The sequence below is a fragment of the Triticum urartu genome, chromosome 7, assembly GCF_003073215.2.
Source record: "Triticum urartu cultivar G1812 chromosome 7, Tu2.1, whole genome shotgun sequence".
Taxonomy (NCBI): domain Eukaryota; kingdom Viridiplantae; phylum Streptophyta; class Magnoliopsida; order Poales; family Poaceae; genus Triticum; species Triticum urartu.
The window spans coordinates 661,034,416-661,054,081 of record NC_053028.1 but is presented as its reverse complement, the minus strand read 5'-3'; positions in this window follow the sequence as shown (position 1 = coordinate 661,054,081).

Below are 19,666 nucleotides of genomic sequence, written 5' to 3'. Positions count from 1 at the left end.
ATTGAGGAAAAAGTTATGCCACTACCGAAAGAGCCCAGAGAAGGAATTTTCCCGAGAATTTGGGTAGACCGGCCCCGTCAAGAATAAGAATGGAGTATATGAGCATTGACAGGACCGTAACGGTGATTCTAAGGGTGGTAGCACCCCAGACCCCCTATAATGATTGATGGATTTTGAGAAGACCCCAAACCTAACCTATTTTCTTTCTAGCCTCTCCGAATCTCGAGGACGAGATTCATTTTAAGGGTGGTAGGTTTGTAACATCCCAAAATTCTAAATTTTGGAATGTTATAATAAATAGATAGATTTGATTAATTGTTTGATTGATTGTCTGAAAGTGAGCGAATTCAAAACTTTTTGAAAGTTAAATGAGAGGGAATAAAAGGACTTTCCCAAACTTTCATCTTTGCTTTATGATCTCCATGAATTCAAATTCTTTTCAAAATGCAAAACCCTTGAGCGAATATGATATGACTTCTTCCATTTAATTAAATGAAAGGGTATTTGAAAATATTTGAATTTCATTTGGAAATATTTCAATCCTGAAACTTCATGCAACTCAATGATTTTCACGAGAGAAGATAAAATGACTTTTTCAAAACATATGAAATATGAGTTGGGAGTTTAAAAGGATCAAATTCAAGGTCCTTTTGAAATTATTTTTCAATTCAGAGTTATTTGGGTTTTATTCAAATTATTTTTTCTACAAAAATAAAATATACGGAAAATACGGTAACATGATCCCCTACATCAGAAAATTAGAGAGAAATAAATTTGAAATCATTTTGGTATTTTAAAATGATTTTTACTAGATGTTATTAGAGCAGTAGCACTCTTTGCTTTATTTGTATTTGTGCGGATCTTATTTGACGTTAGAAAAATGTTCATGTTGTAGATAATCTTTTTTTGAAAATTCTGATATATTATATGCCTATATAATATTTTTATTATTATTATTTCGTTTGTCAGAGAAAATGTTTAAAAAAAAACTCCCGCTGACCGGGCCGGCTCAGCTCCTAGCCAAGTCCAGGCCCAAGTCGCCACCGTCTTCCTCCCATGTGCGACCGAGACTCCTCCCGTAGTCCGGCGCCGCCACGCCGCCGGGCACCCCTTGCCCAAGGCAGGTCTCGCCCCCGGACCTTTATAAGGGGCCGGACCCCGAGCCCTCTCGCTGCTCGCGCCGCCACCCCCTCCCGCATCTCGTCGCCGCCGCACCCCGCAGATCCGCCGCCGCCGCCGCAGTGCCTCGCCGCCGTGCCGCTCGCTGCTGCCGCACCACCCCGCCGCCCGCGCCGTCGTAGCCGCCGCTCGTCGCTGCCCGCGTCGCCGTTGCCCGCCGCGCCGGAGCCGCTGATCCGCCGAACCAAAACCGCGGCCGCCGGTTTATTTCCTTGAACCGGTGCAAAACCATTAACCTGGCCGGTTTTATTTATTAGGTTGGTTTTTACTTATTTAGATCGGTTTATTTTCTAGGTTAATTTAATTAGTGAACGTTTCATGTTTTAGGTTCTGGAGCGAACGGTTTTCGTTCTTTAGCTTCCCGTAGTGAACGTTCATTCTTTAAGTCTTTATTTTTATTTTTTTTATTTTCTATCCAGGGACCTATTTGCAGTACTTCTTTTACAAATGAGTCCTTCTGTTTCGAACGACCACATCTTTTTCCTCGTTAGTCCAAATCCAACGAAACCAACACCCACTTCTTCGTTATGATCTCCTCTATCCAGTCAAACAACTTAAACTTGTTTTTGAAATTTTAAAATTTGAATTAGATCAGATTTAGATTCAAACTTCGGTTTGATCGTAACTTGAGTTTTGTAGCTCCGTTTGAGTTGATTCTTTTTGCAAGTTGAAGCACTTGACCTAAACTTTCTGATAAGGCCAAATTCACATAATTTTGGTACTGTTAGAAATTGTTTTATGTTGCAAGAGTTATTTGCTTGGTTTTGAAGTTTTCCGAATCGTCTTCTTCGATCTTTCTGATCTTTTGGGTGATTCCTTATGTGTGGTTACTATTGCTTGCCTACGATAGATTGACCGGAGTGTGACGAGTAGAACTATCAAGAGTTATGAGTGTGAATCATCTTCATCAACATTGCAGGCAAGTAACACTTTGATCATACCTCTTTACTACCTAGTTTTATTGCATTAGATCAATCCTAAAACAATTGCAGGAATAGGATCTGATTAATATGTGGGTTTTGGGAAGTAGATGAGGTAGTACCTATTACCTGTTTTATTATCAAACATTTGGGAGTTACTTCTACGTTTGCTTATGCCATGCTATGCTAGTAGACGTGGATTGGGTGAGTGTATCCATGACAGATGTCAGATTGTTATTTAATGGTTTACTTAAGGTGGAAACTTTAATACACATCTGGGTGGATTGAGGCACCTGGGTATTCCAGCGATTGCCTGTTTTTCTTTATGGACCGCCACCCAGGCTCAAAGGGATCATAAGATTATTCCTGCTAGAAACTTCCTTGTGCAGCCACAACCTACTATGAGCTCTAGCATAGTTGATTAAGTCGTGCGAACTCTTATAGTGGTAGACTAGCAGATGTAGGGGAAAGTATGTGTAACTGTCTACCCGATCGTAAGGTGCTAGCGCTACTAAAAGACTATGTCTCGGTCATCCGTTTCTCAAACACCATGTAGTGCGAGAATCCAACGGAGGAGATCGAGTCTTGTGTGGAAAAGTGCGCAAACCTTTGCAGAGTGTATAAACTAATCATGATTAGCCGTGTCCCCGGTTATGGACATCTTGAGTATCTGGTTCTTGGATTATCATATTGATCTCATCACATTACTTAAATAATTGTTGGGTTATTGATGTTAATTTGGGATTGAGTTGGAGGAACCTTCTCAATATTTTCAACCAACTTTGTAGTTAAATAAAATATATTCCATTGTTGTAGGGAAAATTTGGCTTTTCGCAAAAACATTATAAACATAGAGCCTTTCCACCAGGCATATATGCATGTAGTGATAGCTATTATTCATCATTATCCTATGGTGTGAATTTGCCAGTACATTCAATGTACTGACCCTTGTGGCTGCAACGCCTCATGTTGCAGGATTATCTTACGACGAGTAAGTGATACGTTAGGGTTACGATTTCTACACTCAACTTTGCCGTTGGTGTTGATGGGAATCCACAACCTTGTTACTTCCGCTATTTGGATTGAGGTAATAATATTTTGCGTTACTTTATACATGTGATTTACCTCTGTTATCAATCCTCGAATATTGTGTGTGTCAGCATACCGATCCAGGGATGACACTTAAGCACAGAGACTTGACCGTCTGAGGTCGGGTCGCTACAAAAATGGGGCAACACTCTCTCTTTTTGTGGTGTGAATAGTTTTATTTTTTTCATTTTCTTTTTTGGTTGAGGGAAGTGCGAATTGATTTGGTACGTACAAGTACAATATTGCTACATGTTAGGCTTCTCCCTAAAATTCAACCCGCGTCTTGTTATATCCCGAAAATTCAGATATCGTGCTCCCAAAACTGGCGCCTTCACAGCCCGCGCCTTGCTATCCCAAAATTACAACACGCACGAAAACTCCCTCCAGCTGCCAAATCCCGATATGCGAAATCCCCCTTCTAACCCTGAGCCGAAAGGGCCGCTAGTTCAAATCGGTGAGGGTACTTTTGTAACACACCCTACATTTTGGACAAGCGCGTCCCTAAGTCATGCTTCACCCCCTCCCATCGCCCCCTTTTCGCCATTCGAAATCCTAGGCCGCCATAACCTCTCCGCTCCAGCCGCGAAACCCCACCCTCCACCGTCCGCCATGTCACTGCTGCCTAGGCGGAGCCTCTTCCCCGACGACGTCGTTCACCGCAACAGCTCGACGTCCCTCGTCCACCTCCCCAGATGAGGATCCATCGTCCATCTCGCCGTCCCATCCTCCACCTCCAAGGAGCTGCTCCGACGATCGCCTCGTCTATCGCAGGTGCTCCATACCCACAGCGCTGCCTTAACCTACTCCACCGGAACTGCAGCATCCTCACCGACTCCTCGGACGAAGCCGAGGCCTACTCGGCGCCACGAAAGAGGTTGTACACTCATCGCATCACACCTTCTCCTTAACTCGACCTCCCGGCGCCGACGGTGCTCCATCCCGCACCCCCATGGAGCGGTTACCTTGAAGTCAGCATCGCGGGCGACATCTCCACGGCGGCTCTCCCCCAGTGCGAGGCCCCTTCGGCGGCGGCATCCATACCAGTTGGATCTGCTGCTGCTGCTCCAGCTCTCGCTCGCTTGCTCGCGCTGCTGCTGCTCCGGCTCTCGCTCGATCGCTCGCTCGCCCAGCTGCTGTTGCTACTCTCCCTCTCACTCGTGCTGCTGCTCTGCTCCAATTAAGCCACACTTTAGTCGACTGAATCGACGTTTGGATCAGTCGATTTTCAGGAGTTAGGTGGGCTCGCCGGAGTTAAGGAAGAACCACCCGCAGTGGGGACGGGGACTCGCTGGAGAGGTACCCCTCTATCTATCTTAGGGTTCAGGGTGGGGGCGGGGGGGCTAGAGGGCTGGCCGGGGCGGCGGTGGCGAGTTGTTTCGGGGCGGCGAGGCGGCGCTGGAGCCGGTGGTGGCTGGCGGCTCAGGGGGGTGCAGGTTGAAGATGAACTACAGGCCCTCCCTAAACTACATGTCAAGTGCCTCTCTGCTACCATTGCGTTCAGTTTCGACAGTAGCATTCAGATTCCACACTAAATTTCAGTTTCGACAGTTAAGTTCAGAGTCAACTATTTTTACCTCATCTGTTGTAGTCAGGTGGTTTTTTGTGATGTTAATTTTACATCCGTTGGAGATGCTATTAGAATCCCACTTGAGATTGACGATGTCTGTCTTGTGCTGCTTTAGCCTTGACGTCTTACGGCTCACCAGAGCTGCTCCAACGACAAAACGATCCATCACAACAGAGCAGTGCCCTGGACGCCATCTACAGATTCCTCAGATCTTCCTCCACACCTCCGACGGCCACCTCTGCCTCAACTGCTTCAGCGACCAACCCAATGATGCCGAGGTCGACACGGCTACGGCAAAGAGGTTGTACACTTGTTGCATCACTTATTACTAGACATTCACGTCGATCCATTAGGGCTATTTTGGTTTAACAGAAAAACGTCGATCCACCGGTTGTTACCATCACTCTAAATTTCTGCATGCTCTCCTTACATAATCTCACCATATTTTTTTCGTACGCATGTCAGATATTGTACACAGTCATGCTGAACATGTAGAGAAAAAGAGAAGAGTTTTGCGCGGCAATACAATGTCATGCAGACATCACTCCATGGTGGGTTCAATGGCAAACCCTCCCCACCCCTCTCCAGATTGTAATCCAGAGGAAGATATCTGTTCTGAGGTGGATTTAGACGCCACTGACCACTCCTATTTACCCCCCCCCCAAGGTGTTTGCTCTACCTTGGCATGATGATGTTAGTCATATCATGCATATGTTGTCTTGCAGTGCCTACTTTTGACATCATATATGTCATCTGCTTAGTTTAGACATGTTCTGTAATGCCACATCTTTAGTTTTTATATCATATATGGGAATTATGCAGTCTCACGTCTTTTAGCCAGCCATAATATATGTGAAATGTGCAATGCCATCCTGTTTAACCAGGCATCATATATTTGAATGATATCTTGCCCATCCTTTTCTTCATTACATTTCCATTTGTCGACAATGTTTGTACATTAAACTACTCTTCCTGTGAATCAGCCATTTGGGTGGGAGATGGAAAAATCTGGAGTGAAAACAAGGCCTTCAGAGCAGACAGTGCTACCTGTCGAAGCAGATCTCTTATTGGGTCCCGATAGCTCCTCTGAGATGGATACAGAGAGAGATGACCAATCCTATTCCCCCACTGAGGTGTATGCTCTAACTTGGCATGGTTATACTTCTCATATCATGCATACGGTGTATTGCATTGCATAGTTTAGACATCATATACACAATATTCAACACCATGTTCTTAGTTCAGACATCATATCGAATGCCCTCTGTTTAGCATATAAATCACATATGTGAATTAAATGATGCGATCCTGATTACTTAGATAACATGTAGGTGAATTATGTCATGCGATCATGTTTAGTTATTCATAATATCTTTGAATTATGTTATGCTATGCTATCCAGTTTAGATAGACATCATATATATGAAATTATGTCATGCTATCCGTTTTAGTTAAACAATAGACATGTCAAATATTTCATGCCCTCTTTTTTCCACACTATCTATTGCATATGTCTCTCATACAATGTCTGTACATTCAACTATGTTTCCTGTTTATCAGCCATTTGAATTGGAGCGGGTGATGCCCGTATCTAGCGGACTAAAAACGCGGTCTTCAAATAAAGCAGTGCTACCTCTTGGTGGAGATAGCACCCCAGTTGTACATGCACAAGAACCATCCCTACCACACATAACCCAAACTCTCGCAGATTGTACCCCTACTGCGATGGACAGAGAACCAGCTTCACGCAATCTAACCCCAACCCTAGCTGATAGTAACCCAGTTCCTGTTGACACAGCACCATCTCCACCACAGAGCTCCCAAACAAGAGCAGTTAGTAAGGCAGCTCTAGTGCCCAAAGGGCCAGTACTATCACGGAGAACCCCAACTCCACCAGTTAATGCGCATATTCCTGTGGAGGAAGCACAACCAGCTAGTCATAGTTTAGCATCTATCGCATTTGATGTTGTTAAATCATATGTGTGTATATTCCCATCTTGGAAATATTATACTGAAGATGAAGGAAAATGCCAGTTGCAGGTGTTTGTCCAGGAGTTATGTGTAAGTAATGTTATTCATGGCAATTACTTTGCTTCGTCCCATACATCCTACCTCCATGATGGTTATAATACAGCAAATTTTCCCATTTTTCTCTATAGAGAAGGACCGATTTGGAAACTCGGGATGAGGTAACCTGTGCTAATACCTTTTCTATCTGCAATAGAAGACTTGGTAGTTTAATCATGTCCACCTTACTAATGAACTGGTTCATCGAAATGAGTTTCATATACTAGTACATGCTAAACTTGTTATGTGTCTGCTTGTTTCTTCTTTTAGAATGCTAACATAATATTGGGGAAGAGTGCCTTATTAAGCAATGGTAAAGGAAGTAATGCAGATAAGGTTCAGGATAGTGACACATCCTTGTTGGTCTCCAACAAAGCTGATAAAACAGCTAAGGAAGACTATCTTGAAGACAGCGAGACAACCCCAAAGTCCTGTCTTGGTTTAGTATTCGAGTTACTGGCCACTACCGCTTCCACAAGCTATTCAAACTCACTGTCCGAATCAGTTCGGTTTCTTGAGTCTCAACAACAAACTGAAAGACATCGATCAGATGTGTTGCGACAAGAAGCGGAAGGACTGCGGAAGTCCCTGGAGCATTCAGATGCATACTTTCTGGTGCAACAGCAAGCGTTGGAGGATTTTAGTGCCAAACAGGACAAAGCTAATCAGCTTGCTATGCTTATTGCCAGCATGCTGGATACCCAGGATAACGTTTCTTGAGCGATTCTAAAGTTGTTTCAGTTATGCTCTTGTTTTGCTGCCGCGTTTATTTGCACTAGTGGCCAATTTTGACGGCCAGTGTATGTAATGTGCTGCTTTGTTCCCTATATTTGCACTGGTGGCGAACTTTGATGCCCAGTGAATGTAATATGTGTAATAGCGGTAATAGGCTAGCGTTAATTGCTTGCTTATTTATTTCCTTATTGTCTTGCTTAGTTGTTTGCTTGTAGTCACTGCAGTTCTTTTTCTGATTTTTTCTAGTGGCCACAATAGCCTATTTTTGGTAACTAGGCCAAAATAATCATGGCAACACACAGACTGTTGTAACCATGGGCCTCCTGCAGGCCGTATGATCCATGGGCCTTCGTCCGGTCGTAGGATCCATCGGCCTTCTATACGGGCCTTAGGGTCCATGGGCCTTCTACGGGCCGAAGGGTCCATGGGCCTTCTACGGGCCGTACGATCCATGGGCCTTCTACGGGCCGTACTATCCATGGGCCTCATACGGGCCGTAGGATCCATGGGCCTTCTACGGGGCGTATCATCATTTCGCCAATCATGGGCCGTACTATTCGTGGACCATAGCGGGTCGTTAATAGGCCGTATTTGATAACTCTATGAAAACAGCCCAATGGGTTTTTTTGACATGAAAACGGCCCAACATATTAACGGTCCGCAAACGGGCCGACTGTAATGATGGGATGAATTTGGCCCACAAGCAGAAAATGACAGTAATGGGCCGTATGTAACCGAATGCTGCAAATGAGCCCAAGAATCAATGGGCCCTGAGAAGGCCGAAAGATAACTTAGGCTGGAAACGGCCCAATGGAATAACGGGTCGTTAATGGGTATAAAGTGCTACACTGTTCACCACGGGCCGTTAATGGGCCAAGAGTTACAAAGGTCCTCATATGGGCCGAAAGAAGTCATGGGCCACACATGGGCCGGAAGTTAAAACGGACTGAATCATATTGGACGGCCTAGATGACGCTACTGGGCCTAATTCGGATAGGGCGTAACGGGCCCTGGATTAGCAGGCTGTAAATGGGCTATATTTGAACAGGCCGTTAACAGGCATTCCGTGGGCCGGCCTGCCACCTTTTGACCAAGTCAAATGGGTCGGCCTTTTCACAGGAATGGGCCTCTGTTGGGCCGTGCCACGTGTCGCCGTATCATAGGCGCCTTCGGTCCAATGAGCGGATGACATCTGTCCCAACTGTGAGCCCACACGTGTTTCCTCTAGCCAATGATGATTTTACACATGGAAAATCCCCATTGGTCGGGGCTGTTAATGGGTTATCGGATCCAAAACCCGACCCGATAGCTTAACGGCGTTCCGTTATGGTGGATGCCACGTGTCCGTCACCCTTGACGAAAGCACTTCTGTGACACGCGATTTATCGTCATGGAAGTGGACACTTCCGTGATGATAATTTTGGTAATGTCATGGAACACTTCTACGACAGCACAGGTATGACTATCTTGATTCTGTCATAAAATCATCGTGGATGTACATGCATGACAAAAAACGCGACCTACTGTGACAAAAACGTATCATCACTGAAGTGTATTTTTTTGTAGAGAAAGTTCGGGACCCCCTACCCGAGATTGGCCGGTTTTAACACCGACATTGGTGCTTTCATTGAGAGTTCCGCTGTGTGATACGTCGCCAATGTATCTATAATTTTTTATAGTTTCATGCTATTATATTATCTATTTTGGATGTTTGTGGGCTTTATTATACACTTTTATATTATTTTTGGGACTAACCTATTAACCGGAGGCCCAGCCCAAATTGTTGTTTTCTTGCCTATTTCAGTGTTTCGAAGAAAAGGAATATCAAACGGAGTCCAAACGGAATGAAACCTTCGGGAGAGTTATTTTTGGAATAGAACCAATCCAGGAGACTTGTAGTATACGTCAGGGCAGCTTCGAGGTGGCCACGAGGCAAGGAGGCGCGCCTGCCCCCTGGGCGCCCCCACCCTCATGGGCCCCTTGTGGCTCCCCTGACCGACTTCTTTCGCCTATATATGTCCATATACCCTAAAACATCGGGGAATAGAATAGATCAGGAGTTCCGGCGCCGCAATCCTCTGTAGCCACCAAAAACCAATCGGGACCCTATTCCGGCACCCTGCCGGAGGGGGGGATCCCTCACCAGTGGCCATCTTCATCATCCCAGTGCTCTCCATGACAAGGAGGGAGTAGTCCACCCTCGGGGCTGAGGGTATGTACCAGTAGCTATGTGTTTGATCTTTCTCTCTCGTGTTCTTGAGGTGGTACGATCTTGATGTATCGCGAGCTTTGCTATTATAGTTGGATCTTATGATGTTTCTCCCCCTCGACTCTCTTAAATGGATTGAGTTTTCCCTTCGAAGTTACCTTATTGGATTGAGTCTTTAAGGATTTGAGAACACTTGATGTATGTCTTGCGTGGGATACCCATGGTGACAATGGGGTATTCTATTGATTCACTTGATGTATGTTTTGGTGATCAACTTGTGGTTTCCTTGACCTTGGGAATCTATGCATAGGGGTTGGCACACGTTTTCGTCTTGACTCTCCAGTAGAAACTTTGGGGCACTCTTTGAAGTTCTTTGTGTTGGTTGAATAGATGAATCTGAGATTGTGTGATGCATATCATATAATCATACCCACGGATACTTGAGGTGACATTGGAGTATCTAGGTGACATTAGGGTTTTGGTTGATTTGTGTCTTAAGGTGTTATTCTAGTACGAACTCTAGGATAGATTGAACGGAAAGAATAGCTTCGTGTTATTTTACTACGGACTCTTGAATAGATTGATCAGAAAGAATAACTTTGAGGTGGTTTCGTACCCTACCATAATCTCTTCATTTGTTCTCCGCTATTAGTGACTTTGGAGTGACTCTTTGTTGCATGTTGAGGGATAGTTATATGATCCAATTATGTTATTATTGTTGAGAGAACCTGCACTAGTGAACGTATGAACCCTAGGCCTTGTTGCCTAGAATTGCAATACCGTTTATGCTCACTTTTATCACTTACTACCTTGCTGTTTTTATATTTTCAGATTACAAATACCTTTATCTACAATCCATATTGCACTTGTATCACCATCTCTTCGCCGAACTTGTGCACCTGTACAATTTATCATTGTATTGGGTGTGTTGGGGACACAAGAGACTCTTTGTTATTTGGTTGCAAGGTTGTTTGAGAGAGACCATCTTCATCCTACACCTCCCACGGATTGATAAACCTTAGGTCATCCACATGAGGGAAATTTGCTATTGTCCTACAAACTTCTGCACTTGGAGGCCCAACAACATCTACAAGAAGAAGGTTGTGTAGTAGACATCACTGTGTTATTGCCAGAAAGTTTGATGGCTCGTTCGATCATCAACAGCGATGTTGTTTCCAGGGAAACTTTCCTCCCCGGTCAACTTTTCGTGTTTGGCGGCTTCCCTCTGCGTGCCAATTCAATTGGCCACCTTGAACAGATTGATAGCTACGCCCCTGGTCATCAGATCAGGTTCAGAAATCTGAATTATGTCGCTGATATCCAAGGAGACTTAATCTTCGAGGGATTCTCGGCCCCGACCGCTCCTCACCTACAAGAAGGAAGCCCGTCGGATCCACTATGTGGCCTCGTGAGAGAGTCAGCAATCATCCCTGCCCTCGCCTTAGATCCAGGTCAGACGACCTTATCCGAAAATGGGAGTTTTAAACCCACCGGACTCTCTCCTACTACGGAGCTCTTTGCCGGAGACCCAAAGGTGACCATATCTTCGGCAAGCCTGGAATCAAGCAGGACTCTGCCTTTCATCGGAGAGCCGAACTCGCCCCTGGATGCTAGCTCCAAACTCTCAAAATCTGCACCAATGGAGCACGGCCAAGCGGCATGTACCATGTCCGACTCCATAGGACCTCGATTCCTAGTCCACCCTTCGCTCCTAAGCGAGGCCCTGGACTTAATGCGATCTCTCGCCACTACGGAAGTATCACCTCCGAAATACGCCCAACCCGGATTAGGAGCTGAGAGCGGGGAATTTTATGTCCCACCCACCACCCACTTAATAGCCACTGTCAAGGACTTGACCGACATGCTAGATTATGCCTCCGAAGACATCGATGGTATGGACGACGATGACAGAGACGAATTAGGACAAAACCCACCATTTACTGGGCGCCAAGGATCTAACTGAGGATAAGCCCATCAAGGCACCACCAAAACATCGACGTCAGCGACGCTCAAAATCGCGTCACGAAAAGGAAAGTAATACCGGCACCGAAGACAATAATACTCTGGATGGTGCCAAAGATCCCGAAGACCTCGTCGAGCCTGCGTCGAGCGGGATGAATGGGAGGAGGGATAAGTTAACCCCGACGAGCCGGTCGGGAATGAGGATTCGGATGATAGTAACTATCTACCGATCTCAGAGGAGGATGTCAGCCTTCACAACGAAGACTTTATTGTGCCAGAGGAACCCCTCGAACAAGAGCGCTTTAAGCGAAAACTCATCACAACTGTGAGGAGCCTAAAAAAGAAACAGCAACAGCTTCAAGCCGAACAGGATATGCTCAACGGCAGATGGACACAGGTCCTAGCTGCCGAGGAATATGGCCTCGAGCGCCCAACAAAGAGTTATCCGAAGCGTCGGCTACTGCCATAATACGATGACTAGGCCCTTTAGCCAATACCGACAAGATATAATCACGCTGATGAACCAGACTGGCCACCACATGGGCGAGACAAAGCGGCTTCTTATGCCGAGCACCAGCCTGCACCACCTCGCCGTCGAGGCAAGGAGGTAGCGGCTCCGAGCTACACCTATGACTTACGCCAGGACATGGACAATAGAGCCGGTCAGGCCAGATCAATCTATGGATCAAGGGGGCATGCTCCAACTCGAGATGATGGCCATCAAGCCTGGCGCGATAAGTATAACCTCACTCGGGCTGAAAACCAAACACGGATGTCATCCGAACACCGTCGTGACGTGGCCCGATACAGAGGTGCCGCACACCCCGTATACTTTCCCAATGAGCTAATGCAGCACCAATTCCCAGAAGGGTTTAAACCTGTAAAGATTGAAGCATACGATGGAAAGACAGATCCCGCAATACGGATTGAAGATTTTCTTCTCCATATTCACATGGCTCGCGGTGATGATCGCCATGCCATTAAATACCTCCCCCTAAAGCTAAAAGGACCAGCACGACACAGGTTAAACAGCCTCCCAAAGAACTCTATTGGCAGTTGGGAAGATTTGGAGGATGCATTTCGAGACAACTTCCAAGGTACTTATGTCCAGCCACTGGACGCCGATGACCTTAGTCACATAGTCCACCAACCCGGAGAGTCAGGCCGCAAACTCTGGACTCGCTTCTTAATTAAAAAGAACCAAATCGTCGACTGTCCGGACGCTGAAGCTCTAGAGGCCTTTAAACATAGTGTCCGCGACAAATGGCTAGCCCGGCACCTCGACCAAGAAAAGTCAAAGTCCATGGCAGCCCTTACCGCACTCATGACCTGCTTTTGCACGGGAGAAGATAGGTTGTTAGCTCGTCGAAGCAACAATACCAGCGACCCCGGCACCTCTGACGCCAGAGACGGCAACGGACGGCCGCGACATAACAAGCACAAGCGTAGGAACAACAATGAAGAAACCGAAGATACACGGTCCATGCCGGATTCAGCGGTTCTAAACCCGGTCAGCGGAAGAAGCCATTCAAAGGAAACAGGAATGAGCCATCTAATTTAGACAAAATACTCAATTGGCCTTGCCAGATTCATGGTACCCCTGACAAGCCTGCCAATCATTCCAACAGAAACTGTTGGATCTTCAAACAGGCCGGTAAGATAAATACCGAACATAAGGGGAAAGGACCGCCAAGCGAGGACGATGATGAGCCCCGCCCACTGAACACAGGGAGGCAGAAGAAATTTCCCCCCTGCGGTAAAAAGATTGAATATGATATATGGCACTCATATCCCCAAGAGGGAGCACAAGAGCGCGCTAAGGGACTTCTACGCCATAGAGCCAGTCGTCCCAAAATTCAATCCTTGGTCGGCTTGTCCGATGACCTTCGATCGCACGGACCACCCGACCAGTATCTGTCATGGAGGTTCGGCAGCCCTGGTCCTCGATCCAATCATCGATGGATTCCATCTCACTCGAGTCCTCATGGATGGTGGCCGCAGTCTTAACTTGATTTATCAAGACACTGTTCATAAAATGGGTATTGACCCATCAAGAATAAAGCCTAGTAACACCACCTTTAAAGGAGTGATACCCATCGAAGAGGCCCGTTGCATGGGTTCTTTAGCATTGGAAGTAGTCTTCGTTGCACCGGATAACTTCCAAAGCGAAGACTTGATCTTCTACATTGTCACCTTTCGCAGTGGTTATCATGCACTGCTCGGACGAACCGCCTTCGCCTGCTTCAATGCAGTCCCGCACTATGCTTACTTAAAGCTCAAGATGCCCGGACTGCATGGTGTTATAACGGTCAATGGAAATATGGAGTGCTCCCTCCGTACTGAGGAGCGTACCGTGGCCCTCACAGCCGAGGTACAGAGCGGCCAAATCAAGCCGAACACTTCATCGGTCATCAAGGCCCCAGACAATGTTAAACGAGTCCGGCCTACCCTGCAGAATGATAGTTTGGTAAATCTAGAGTTGGACTAGCAGTTCCGCCTCTGTCAATCACCCCATCTAACCGCGGCATATGTACCGCATGTGCATAATTACGCACTTAAAATACCTTGGGCAATGATGGAGGCACATTGCGGACAAGGTTCATAGTGTGGCTCGACCCTATTTGGACCTTAACCTGCTTTCCCTTCCTTTTTCCCTCTTATTACAGGTTCGTTACAACCTAATTACCTGACAGTCGCACAAGGGCTCTTTCACAGGCCCCTTCTATACACGTGATCGTCGATTTCTCCTCTCAAAGGATTTGGCACCAAGGCAACAGCGGCGCAGACGTGCGGCAGGGCGTCAAGGGAATCTTCAAGAATACCTTTTCTTTTTTCGACCCTGTATACAGCTTCCCCTTGTGTAAAATTCTTGGCATGTAAAATAGCCTTGATCTTTATGGCATTATCTATTTTGACGTATGTTTTCACGTATCAATCAGAATATAATGGAAACAGTCTTTCACCAACCTCTGTTCGGCATTGGTTTATTTCATAAATCTGTATTCCTTCTTTGCGTCGGATTGCCTTATATACTTTGGTATGGCTTAAATGCCAGGGGCTCTATTCGGCCACACATATTTTCAACAAGTCCGAACACTTCTAGAGTATACTTCGGCGTCCCGAATATTGCATTATATGCATCAACTCCGAATCACGTCTTTGGTCAATAGTTGGGTTGCCCAGCTCTTGTGATTACTACCTTACGTACCGCTTGTTCATCTAGGGTAGCAAAGGGAGAACTACTGGGATTGTGTTTCTGGTTCGTCCGGTCAAACACCTCGGTAGAGAAAGCCAAAAACTGATTGTCATGATACGGCAAGAGTTGGTCGGCCATTCGATGACTTGTTATAAATCTCTTGCAATTTTTCTATATTACACGAAGGAATGGCCTTCATCCAGTCATGCGCCAAAGGCATCCCAGTTCGGATAGCCGCATACGCACCAGGGGCTAGTACTTAGTCCAACCGTCAAACTTCTATGGCTAAGCGAAAGTGATAAAGCCGCATAGTCCGATTGCCTAGTTCACTGCGCAGACACCTCCTTTACGGACCAAGACGTTGGGTCAAGTGTGATCGTGCGCCATTCCGAACAGCCCCGTAGCATCTACGTGGGGGCTGAAGCCGACGACTGGCAAACTCTCAGAATTAAAAACAGGCCACACAGGAGGAAAATAATTTCATATAAAAGCATACATATATTACATGCGTTGATTCATAACACAAAGTCTAGATAAACATATTACATTCACTCAAATATGACATCCTTTGAGCATTGGCCCTCCACTATTCTGGCACCCTCCAGGACGTCGTCAAAATACCGCTCTGGCTTTGCAGTGGTCCTTGACTTCGGGTGGGCCCTCGGTCACCACGACGGCGGCCTTCATTTTCGCCCAGTGCATCTTGACACGTGCAATGGCCATCCGTGCACCCTCTAGGCACGCCGAGCGCTTTACAGCTTCAACTCGAGGCAGTGCATCGGTGAGTCGCTTCACCAGGCTAAAGTAGCTGCTAGGAATGCGTTCAGTTGGCCATAGCCGGACTATGACGTCCTTCATGGCCAAGCTGGACATCCTATGCAGCTCCGCCAGTTGCATCATCTGGTTGTTCAATAGCGCCGGACGCACCGGCGCCAGGAACTGTGACCAGAAGAGCTTCTCCGTTGTGTCCCCCTCCTGGGCCTGGAAGAACTGCGCGACATCGGCAGCACTCTTTGGAAGATCCGCAAAGGCCTCTGGAGAACTCCACAGTCAAGTGAGCAAGGCATATCTTTGACCTCCAAATAAACTCTACAGAAGAAAGGGCTTACCAGCCGTTATCTGTTCAGCCTGCCGGATCTCCTCTCGAGCAGCCCGGAGCTCGATCGGCGCCTCATTGGCCTCTTGGAGGGCCTTGGCAAGATCGGCCGCTTGGGCCATATTCTTCTCCTCCAAGGCCTCGCACTTGCCAATGGCGTCCTTCAGCTCTTACCCTACCTCGGCCACCCTCTCCTCGTGCTGGAGGCGGGCGACCTGTTTGGTCTTTAAATCCGCAGCCGCTTTATCAGCGGCCGATTTTCTTGCCTTCACCTGCTCCTTGGCTTGGGCAAGGGCGCTCTTGAGGGTTTCGACCTCAGTCGCGCTACCTGCACTCATAAATACAATAATATATAAGTTACACTCTGAGTTTGCCACCTAAGATGTACAATCAAACTCTTTTAAAGTACACACATGCCTTGCGCCTCATCGAACCACTGGTTAATGCGGTCAATTTCATCATCAGACAGCTTCAGTTTCCGACTGAGTTTGGAAACCTCAGCGGCCTGCGCAGTTGCCGCCAACAGGCAAGCCTGTTAAAAAATAAAAAAGTACGTCACCACTTCCGAATACAATGTGATCCCTTGTTCGGCCTTTTTCAAAACCGAACAGTCTCAGGGGCTACTATCTATACACAGGTATATTTCCTTCATATCAAAAGCGTCTAAGAGTACTACGTCGCATACCTCGAAGCCTATCAACAGGCTGGTGAAGGCTTCTTTCAGCCCGCTCTTTGCATACTGATCATTCTCAACCACCGCACCCATAAGGGTGCGGTGCTCCTCCATGAAGGCAGCACGTCGGTGTGCTTCCACCAAGGCATTCGGCGCCTCCGGATTAGTGGAGGACGCCATCGGAGCTGATGCTCCCCCATCCTTCAAAGGGGGCCGCTCGCCCAATTCCGGAGCCTATGGGACTCCTGAATGATTTCCGGCTGGGGGGAGACTGGACAGGGTCCCCGCCGTCGGTCGCCATGGGGGCCGCACCGCCCATGTCTTCGGAAGCTGAGGTATTACCCTCGGGTGCCATCTTGGAGGCTTCGCCCACCCCTCCGTGACCTAGAGAGTTCCTTCGGGACAACAGCTCGGTGTCATCCGTGATGACTGGTGCAGTGGCTCGCGGAGGCGTCTTGCTCTCTGCCATCTCTGGTGGCAGGGAATTTCCATCATATAGGGAAGGATGGGGGAGGTCGCGAGCAGGGCTGAAATACACACAACATAATATGATATGTAAAAAACATAAATGACTAAATACTTGTAGTGTATCTTTTGATAAGTACGATGTGGCTTGGGGCTTCGCCCTAGAAGGCCTCTAGGGGATAGGTTCGGAGTCTGATTCTGAACCATCCAAGAGGGTTATCTTCTCCCTCTTGGACACCCCCTCCTCTGGGTCTATGGAGGCTACCCTTTTCTTTTTCCTCCCTTTAAGAGGGGAGTCGCTTTCCGGCTCCTCCTCCTCTTCGTCTTCATCTCCCTCGTGGGAGGAGGGGACTTCAGTCTCCCCAGACACAGCATCCGGAGTACCCTTATGACGGAGGCCGCTCTTGGCCTCCTTGCTCTTCTTCTTGGCCTTCTTCTCCGGCGCCTGATAGGGCGCCAGAACTAGCATCTTCGTAAGCTGGGGTGTGGCCAGATCTTGAGGCAGCGATGTCGGGCAATTGATCCGCTCCGCCTTCTCTATCGAGCCCTGTGAGAGGAAAGGAAAACTCATTGCGCCTAAAGGTTTATGGACCAAAGGTATATTCGGGAATAACACACTTACCGGAGTGGTCGGATTCTCGCTATCAAGGCCGATGTCTTCGGTCTTCTTCGGCCACGTTTTCTGGGTCTTAAAAAGCAGCTTCCAGATTTCTTCGTGCGTTGTGACAAAGAAGTGTTGCAGGGTCCGCGGACCTTCCATATTGAACTCCCACATGTGCAGGGGCCGGAGTTGGCAGGGGAGGATCCGGCAGAAGAGCATGACCTAGATCACATTAGGAAGACTGGTGTTCTTGCTTATCATGTTCTTTTGCAGCGTCATCACTTCCGCGGTCGATCCCCAGTACAGACCCTTGTTGGTCCACGACGTGAGCTGCATAGGGGGTCTGGATCTGAACTCAGGAGTGGCCGCCCACCTGGCGTCACGGGGTTCGATGATGTAGAACCACTCCTGCTGCCACACCTTGACGGTCTCCACAAAGGCTCCTTTAGGCCAAGTAGTGTTGGGGAGCTTGCTCACCATGGCGCTGCCGCAGTCCGCATGTTGCCCATCGACCACCTTCGGCTTAACATTGAAGACCTTTAGCCATAGGCCGAAGTGTGGGCGGATGTGGAGTAGCGCCTCGCACACGGCGATAAACGCTGAGATGTGGAGGAAGGAATTTGGGGCTAGATCATGGAAATCTAGCCCGTAGTAGAACATGAGGCTACGGACAAAGGGGTGGAGGGGAAACCCTAGTCCGCGGAGGAAGTGAGGGATGAACACAACCCTTTCACCGAGATCCAGGGTGGGGATAACTTGATCCTTGGCAGGGAGCCTATGTGCGTTGTCCACAAACAGATATCTCGCCTGCCGGAGGTCCTTGACATCCTTCTCCGTGATGGAGGAGGCCTCCCACTTGCCCTTCGAGCTAGATCCACACATGGCTGGAGAGGTTCGTGGCGGTAGCGCCTCGCACATGGTTGAAGCTTGGGTAAAAACACCGGATGTCTCAAATGATCTCTGAAATCAAACTTCTATGATTTGCATAGACCGCCACTGACTATATCTATGAATATTATACAGGTCCAAGGAGCAATAATCTGAATCAAGATGTACTGGTAAACCTCAAAGTTGTATACATGCTGGTTGAATAGCTATGTATTAGAACTCAGCGCACATTAGCCACCATTTCTCCAACAAACCAAGGACCCAACCTGCTAAGTGATGTGTTGAAGAAATTGTCAATCTTGCCTACCAGAATTCGCCCTATAGTGAGTCGTATTACAATTCACTGGCCGTCGTTTTACAACGTCGTGACTGGGAAAACCCTGGCGTTACCCAACTTAATCGCCTTGCAGCACATCCCCCTTAAAGGAAGATGGAACTCCTTTTGATTAGAAAGACTTCGCCGCCTGTGTTAAAGAGATTCGTCCTCATGCGACAGTAATTGCTGAAGAAAGCAATCTCTCCAAATATCAGCTGGCTTACGATGCAGAAAACCAGAAAATGTCTACACCAGCATATAAATTGATGGATCTGATTCCTCCAATACGTAAGCACACCTTCGCCCCTGAAATTGACCCGTCCACTCTTATTGATGACGAAGCTGAATTCCATGCCTTATGTGGCATTGATTGTTCAACACAAAACTTCCAAACGGCGGAAGAGGACGAAGAACCGGCATGGGATGATCCAAAGCCCGCAAGTCAGCAAGGCCAGGAAGAATGAACCGCCGGGCGATTTACGTACTTGATCCCTTTAAAAACACTTGATGCTATTCGGCTCACGGAGCCATGTAATAGGGTAGTAAAAACTTTAATCCGTCGTGCCATCGTGCACAATACTACTGATCCGCCCGTTTTGCAAAAATATCACTTTATGCTTATGATAGTCTTGATTTATGCAGACCTATTCATTATCCTGCACACAAAGAGATCACAAGTGTCCTGACGGCTTACCGCTGGGCA